The following is a 7,364-nucleotide window of genomic DNA, read 5'->3' as shown; positions in this document are numbered from 1 at the left end:
TACGGCTTAAACAGTCAACGTGGTTCTTATAGAAAATGAAAGCCAAGTCCAAATACTGAGAAAATCTATATGCCCTTTATGAACGTAGGCTGGTTTGTGTCTCTCCTGAGCTGTTACCGATCCAACGGTCAAATGGCAGCCGTGAAGATGGCTCGTGCTCTGCTCCCCAAGTCCCATTCCTCACGACCCATGGACAAGGACGCCGTCCACCCCTCTCACCCCGCCCAGCACCGTGCAGTCTCCTGTCTCAGTCTCAGGCCCATCAGCTTCTCCATCGAGCTCACCCTCTTCCACCCTCTTCCACACACGCAAGGTCACCAGCGCCCCACGTGCAAAGCCAGCCACGCCATTTTGACTAAAACACTGCCGAGGCTCTGGGACGAGGTGTGAACTCCTCAGCCAAGCAGCTCGAGCTGCATACTCAGGGCTCAGTGGCCTCTGAGCCTCTTTCTCCCACCCTACCCTGCCTGCCTAAGTTCTGCAGCCGCACTGGAGTCCTTCTGTCCTCAAAACAGACGGCTCTCACCTCTGTATTGCTCTCTCTTCATTCTACAAGTTCTCCAGAGAAAACTACACGTAAACGATGTGTTTCTATTCTGTACACACAGAAGTGCAGGCTAGAGACTAGCCAGTCACGTTGACATAAATCCCACAGATGCCAGTACTGGATCCACTTTAACAACCCCTTCCTTAAGGTATAAGTAACTTACAGCTGATCCCAAAAGTTGCGGGAGTTCTGCATATCTGAATTACACATATCAGTATTCACTATGTTTTAAGTCACCAGAATGTCGAGCATTACCTTTTGTCCCAAAGCAAGCTAGCAAAGTTCTCTGAAAGTTGGCTTCCCTGAAAAGGGGTCACTCCAGGGAACAACATCTCTTTACTGTTCTGAAAACAGAATGTGAATACTTCTGCCCCATCAGAATGTCTCAGCACGCACAGGCCCGCGTGCACATGCACGCACACACACACGCACACAAACTCAAAAAAATTCGGGTATTAGTTGAACAGCTGTGTAGAACGGGGAATGTAAAAATAAAAACTGCATGTTGGAGCATCAAAATAGTAACCATGTACAGTATATGACTGTTTTTAATCAGATGAAGATTGAAGCTATTACATTTCAAATCAAATGTTATAAATTAGTTCAAGAGTGCAGCTGAGCTCTCATTTAATTAGAAATGTCCATGTTTAAATCATGAGGTACAGTAGCTGCCAACAGAGCAAAAGGGCATGGGTGGGGGGATGCTGTGTCCAGAGCCTCGGGTTCCCAAGCGTCCCCACCCTGCAGGAACACGTGGGACACCCTGGTGGAAGGAAGAACTTCGTGCACTGGCTAATTGGAGTGTTAATGTAATTGTCCATAATTGTTTTGAAGACAATTAAAGTCATTATTCTGGCCTGGACAACTCCGAACTCTTCATTTTTGTGTGAAAAGTATTTTCCTCCATGATGAACTTTAACTCTTTCTTGGATCAAAAATAAAGCCAGTATCGGGGCCAAGATTTCCTTGGGAACTAACCCTCGGCTGTCAGGTCACATTAAAATGCAGCCCCAGCCATGAGGCTTCTCCTGGGAGCAACTCACATTTGCTATGTCTGGGGCTTGATGGAGCTCAGCTAAATTCCAAATCTACATCCCGAATCTCAGACAGTTCGCTTTAAAACCAAGGCGACATCATAGAGGGATTTTTGAGGCTGCCAGGAAGAATGAAGGCAATTACCCTTCGGCAGCCTCCCGGGGGCCCTGTGCTCCTCCATCTCATAATTAGCCATGGTGGAGCAAGGCGATCCAGGCAAAAGGTCTTTCTGTTCTCCTGACTTCTCTCACTCGAGAACACCTCAGGTGACATAGCTCAAAATTTCCAAATTAAATTTATGCCTAGGGTTGAGATTATGGATGTGACAGTTCAGCTCTTAGGAAATCTTAGAAAGAGTTACGCACAAGGAAAAGGGGAAAATCCGAGGGAAAGGGGGTAGGAGTGAACATTTAAGTGGTTTTTCAACCTCATCATTACCCTGCTCAAGCAAATAGGACACAGATGGCAGAACATGCCTCGCTCCTGCCCGAGTCGAGGAACTCATTAGAAACTACTGTTTGTTCCTCACAACCAAGGGTGAACTGAGGAGGGGCAAAGCATCGATGACTTTTCTCTGCCACACCCCACAGTAGTCTGTCCCAAGGCTCCGGGGAAAGGCAGGAGGGTGGCCATGGAGCCACAGTGCCCGCATAGTCTCAGTCCCCAGGCAGGGCTAGGGTCCCTCTCCGACCCCCACAACAGCCCGGGGCCACCAGCAAGCGCCCAGACCGAATTGCTTACGACACGGTTCTGCGAAGGCCGGCACCGACCTTTCAATCGCAGCTCAGGAAGCAGCTACAGTTTTGTGTTCCCACGAGTTGCTTTTCTTTTGTAATCTGTTTCATCCAAATAATTAAAAATACAAGATGTAGGGGCTGGGGATTTAGCTCAGCGGCAAAAGCGCCTGCCTGGCAAGTGCAAGGTCGTGAGTTTGGTTCCCGGTACCGGAGAAAAACCAAAAAAAAAAACAAACAAATAAAAATACAAGATGTAATACTTCCACCTCACCTCACCACCTAGCAGTCAAAAAACTTCACATTTCTTCCAGCTTTTCCCTCTCCAAAATGGAGGGATAATGTATGCATTGTTTGTTGGTCTTAAACAATGGTATATTTTTTTTACGATTATTGTACATTTTTTTTTAGTTTTTCTCCAATTAATCTGAAAATATCCTTATTAATTTCAGAATAATTTGTAGGTAATTACATTTAAATATATACACCCCTAAATGTAAGCTTTTAAAAGCATAAATACGGTGGTGCCTTGGTTCTCGAACTTAATTTGTTCCACGATTCTGGGCGGCGGCTGCATTCTTGTTCATGCAGGGAAGAGGACCGTGGTCCAGTTCATCACCCGGTGCAGACCTTGTGAATGGAAGCAAAATTTCGCCAAGTGCTTCTGCCTTTGAATCAAAATGTTCACAAACAGAGGCGTTCTTGAACAGAGGTATCGCTGTACTTTACATTTGTTCTTCCTAGTAATTGGACTTTCCACTGAATTATTATGCCCAAATGCATCTTACCAACACCTAGAAATTTGATGTCATTACTCGTTGCTTCCTTTAGAAGTTTGGTGTGATGATTTCAGTCACTGAAGTCAAAGCAGATCTCACGTCCTTACCTAGCAAGCGACCCATACCTGGGAGAGTCATCCATCAGCCTTCGACCTCCAAGTATACGTACCACAAAAGAAGACATCTGCTAAGCTGAAAACAAGTTTATGTGGAAATATTCTGTATCTTTCACCAAGCAATATTAAGAGAATATGGGGTTTTATTTACATAATTGTGATCCTTCCGATTCGAGGTGCTACCAAACCTCATGACACCGCATAGGCATGGAACCCATTTCCCCTGGATCCACCCCTCAACTCAAGTTCTTGGCTCCCAACGGGGCAGCACCCCCTCTGCGCCCACGCACTGTCCACCCATACACCCTTCCTATGTCATTTCCAGGCGAAGCCGGAGCACATCTTCTTTCACCACAAAGAAGCAATGGCAAAGTGACAACCCTCAGACTCCATGGGTCACTGCAAGAAGAGGAAATGCAGAGGCTGAGATGCACATGCTCAGAAAATGATCAAATGCGGTTTGGGGGTGGATTCTCCCAAAGGGAGGGCAGCACCCAGGGCTCCACAGGCTCCCGAGGGTTGAAGGAGACCCGGTCTGTCTGAAGGCTGCCCTTTAGCAAAGGAGACACATCTGCACAGACAGAACCCAGCTCTCCCCCATCTCATCCGAAGAAGCTGCCGTGGGGATGACCGAGCTCTTAGACCCTTGGTCAGAAAATACACCGAGCACAGAGGACACCTCAGGATGTTTTTGCCCTGCAAAGAAAAATGACAAAAATGCAAGGTTTTCTTTTTTCTGTGATGAAACCATAATATTTAATTTGTGCTGGTATAATTAACTTAGTCTGGGTGGAAAATTCTGGATGTGGCCTTTGAAAGTGACAGGGGTTCCTACCCAGCACTCCTGGGCAGTGCCATGCGCTTCTCCATGTCCTCCCACGGAGCCAGGCGACCTGGCTCAGGGCAGCACCGGCGCCACCGACGGGAGACCTCTCGGACCTGCTGGTCCTCTTAGCACAAGCTGAGATGTAGCTGTGTGTTCGGTGCTCAGCTATCTTCGAGGAGCTCCACCCTCACCGTCATCTCCTCGGCCTTGCCAGCACTTCCTTCCAGACCGGAAATTAAACCGTCCAGGCCAAGATCTGGACTCTGGAAGGACAGCGAAGGCTTCCGCTGTGGTGCACCTGCCCCCTAGACACTGCTCCAACTCCGCCTCTTCTGTTTAGAGCCACCAACCGCCTTCAGATGTGAACGACTTCCAGCTTCTGGTGGCTTCTGGCTCCCTTGGACCTATATCCAAAGGAGAAAGCTGCCAGGCCTTTGTGCGGTAGCCATACATAAACCCAGGGTTATTTTTGAAGTTTACAAGATCGGTCCAGGCTCCTTAAAAGTCCCCCTTAAGCCTACAAATGCAAATTCAAAGTGAAGGACAAAAGTTTTCAGGCGGTAATTAAAGCTTTAGCTATGCTATTATACCCTGTCCCCCTGTCCCCTGGCAGCTGAACAACGAATCTTTTCAGAAGAAAGGAAAAGAAGTTACACCCAAAGACCACAGAGCCTACAGCAGCCCTGCGCTATTAATTTTAATAATGTGAGAAGATAAACATGTGTCACTCACTCCTAGTCATCTACAGAGCCGGCCCTGGTGTAGGTCTAAAATTTATAACTACATTCCCTTACCTAAGACCTTTGTAGGCCACCAAAATGTGCACACACTGCTTAATTGGAAGAAGTTTGTATAGTTTTATTCCACTCACTCAAAAATAAATGCCTTTAAATTATTCTCAAAACAACAGGTTCCCTCTCCTAACTAGAGCTACCTTCCTTCCATTTTTAAAACCATAAAAGAAGAGGCGAGAACAAGAGCAGGCAACCTCCTATTTTATCTATAGTTCCTCAGCATCCTCTAGCTCCTGAATCAAAAAGGTATGATTTATAGTTTTTGCAACCTGAATATTCCTCTGAAAAGCTTTTATTCTCAGTTTCAGATGATTCAATTGAATCAAATACTGAAAGAACGAACCGCTCTCTCCTGCAATTTCTTAAGCACACACATAAAAAGAGGATTGCTGGCGGGAGGAGCCGCCAGTGTAAATCTCAGCAGAGGCAAATTGTTTGGCGTTTGTAATGGAGCATAATAGCTGTAATTCCCTCTGAGCGGCTGCCACTAATAAGCTGATAAAAACTGCGAACGGGGACCCGGCGTCCATCCATGTGCGTTCTCCACAAACACCTCTGCACATTCTCTCCAGCACAGACACGAGGGGCCTGGTCCCATCAGAGGTGCTGTTGGTGACGATGACAGCCAGGCTGGTTCTTCCCACCAAGAGTGTGCAAAAAAAGAGAGGAAAAAAAAAAAAAGGAGAAAAAACCAGCTGCAGACCGACTCCAAAGGGGTTTTTAATGAGCAATTATCAGGCATTCTCATAGAGGTTCCTAGCTCCTCAAATTTACAAGACAGTAATTTCAATATGCACCTCATTAACAGGCAGTATGGCGGGAAACACTTCTCTCTTGTGAAAACCACATCAAAAATGACAACCAGAAATTCCAGTAGGCGGTTTCAGATGCTGTAGGGCCGAGATCTGAATCCTCATCTGTCACCAAGAGGGTGCGACTCCGTGACACAGTGCTCCTACCTCAACAACCCTCGGCCACACACCTCCTGTTTCCTGTGTGGGGAAAGTGAGAGGAAAGTGATTTCCACCACGTGTCTTCACACGCGTGTCTCAGCAGGCGAAGAAAGACGGGAGCTCACACAGCAGCGCTACAGGAAGGGCCTGCATCTGACTGCTGGGACCCTGAGGCCCATCCCACACGCACGTGCACAAGGCCCACAGCCCTGACCCGGGAATGCAGTGCAGGCGGGAAGGCCAGGCCACACCAGCGCGCTCTGCCCACAGAGGTGCTTTCAAAGGTCCAGGCCGGCAGCCGGCAGGTTTACTTCCCCCGGAGCCTGCCGAGTAAAAAGCACAGTATACCCTTGGGCTCGCTCTATTAATGACCAGATAAACAGCCCCTCGGGGAACGTGCAGCTTCTAGGCAGGCAAGGCACCCTGGGTCCTCAGGGCCTGTCATCATCCTGAGCAACTCCGCAAGAGCTGTGCCGCCGGGTGCGCAAAACCCGCCGGTGAGGTCAGTGTGTGCCCCTCTGAGGCACTGGGGCAGAGGCAGCCGCAGCCCCCGGGGCCAGGAGGGGGCCAGGAAGAACCACTCTCAGACCCAGTGCGGAGACAAAAGCAGAGAGCCACACTGCGGTGTCTGCTCTTCCACGCTTTTCAAGTAGAGCTGCTGCTGCGGTGTTCTCCACAATGCATTTATTTCCTCTGGCTTCCGAGAGCGAACAGGCAGCTGGGGGAGCCCCTGTGGGGGGAAGACACGACTTCCCAGAATTAAAGAAACGTGATTCCTTTATTTCCGTCTCTAAGGCTGGCTCATTCATATTTTCAGGTTCACTAACCATAAAAACCCCAACTCCTTGAAAATCAGGCAGTCCTAATAGAATGCCCCGCCAGTCATTCCGGGGCACCGTCTAAGGGGGAACCCTGGGGCGGCCCCCCCGGGATCCCGCCGTCAGGGCGGTGTGCAGGGACACGAGAACCAGGGCGGCCGTGGACAGTCGCGCAGGTGGACCGGCGGGCCAGGCCCTTCCCTGCAGCTCCCTCGCTGGACTGCCCTCTCCACCTGCGGCAGGGCCTTCCTGGGAGCGTCCGTTTGTGAGCGCTGTCCTTTTTGACAGACAGGCAGGTTGGACCCTTTCGTTAAACCAGATGAATGCAAGCGCAGGAACGTCACAGTTTACCAGGCCGATTCTTATAAAAGCTATACTTTTGGCCAAAAAAGAGAGTACCCCTTCAGGAGATGCCACAGATGTTACACAAACAAATAAGAGACCTAGTGTGCTGCTTTTATTAAATTGCAACTATTTGACGGATTGAGCTCTTCCTGGGTCTTCGAAGCTTCTGAATCTGTTTAAAGTCGTGCCGTAGAACTCGGCCCTGAACCGGAAGATGACGCGCGCCCCGGTGCGGGGAGCTACTCAACAATACCAAAAGCGGCCGATGCTTTTCCTGGAAATGGTTAGTCCCACGAGTTGTCTTTAGGCCTCTACAGTGCCGTCCGTCAGCTTATCTTCCCTACCTCCAAAGATGGGACGTGGAAGGAGCTAAACGGTCTCCAAGTGGGCAGGCCGCGGCGGCCGGACCGGCTGGAC

The sequence above is a fragment of the Chinchilla lanigera genome, unplaced genomic scaffold (genome assembly GCF_000276665.1).
Source record: "Chinchilla lanigera isolate Chin_1 unplaced genomic scaffold, ChiLan1.0 scaffold00002, whole genome shotgun sequence".
NCBI classification, from domain to species: Eukaryota; Metazoa; Chordata; class Mammalia; order Rodentia; family Chinchillidae; genus Chinchilla; species Chinchilla lanigera.
Note: the sequence above shows the minus strand (reverse complement) of the source record.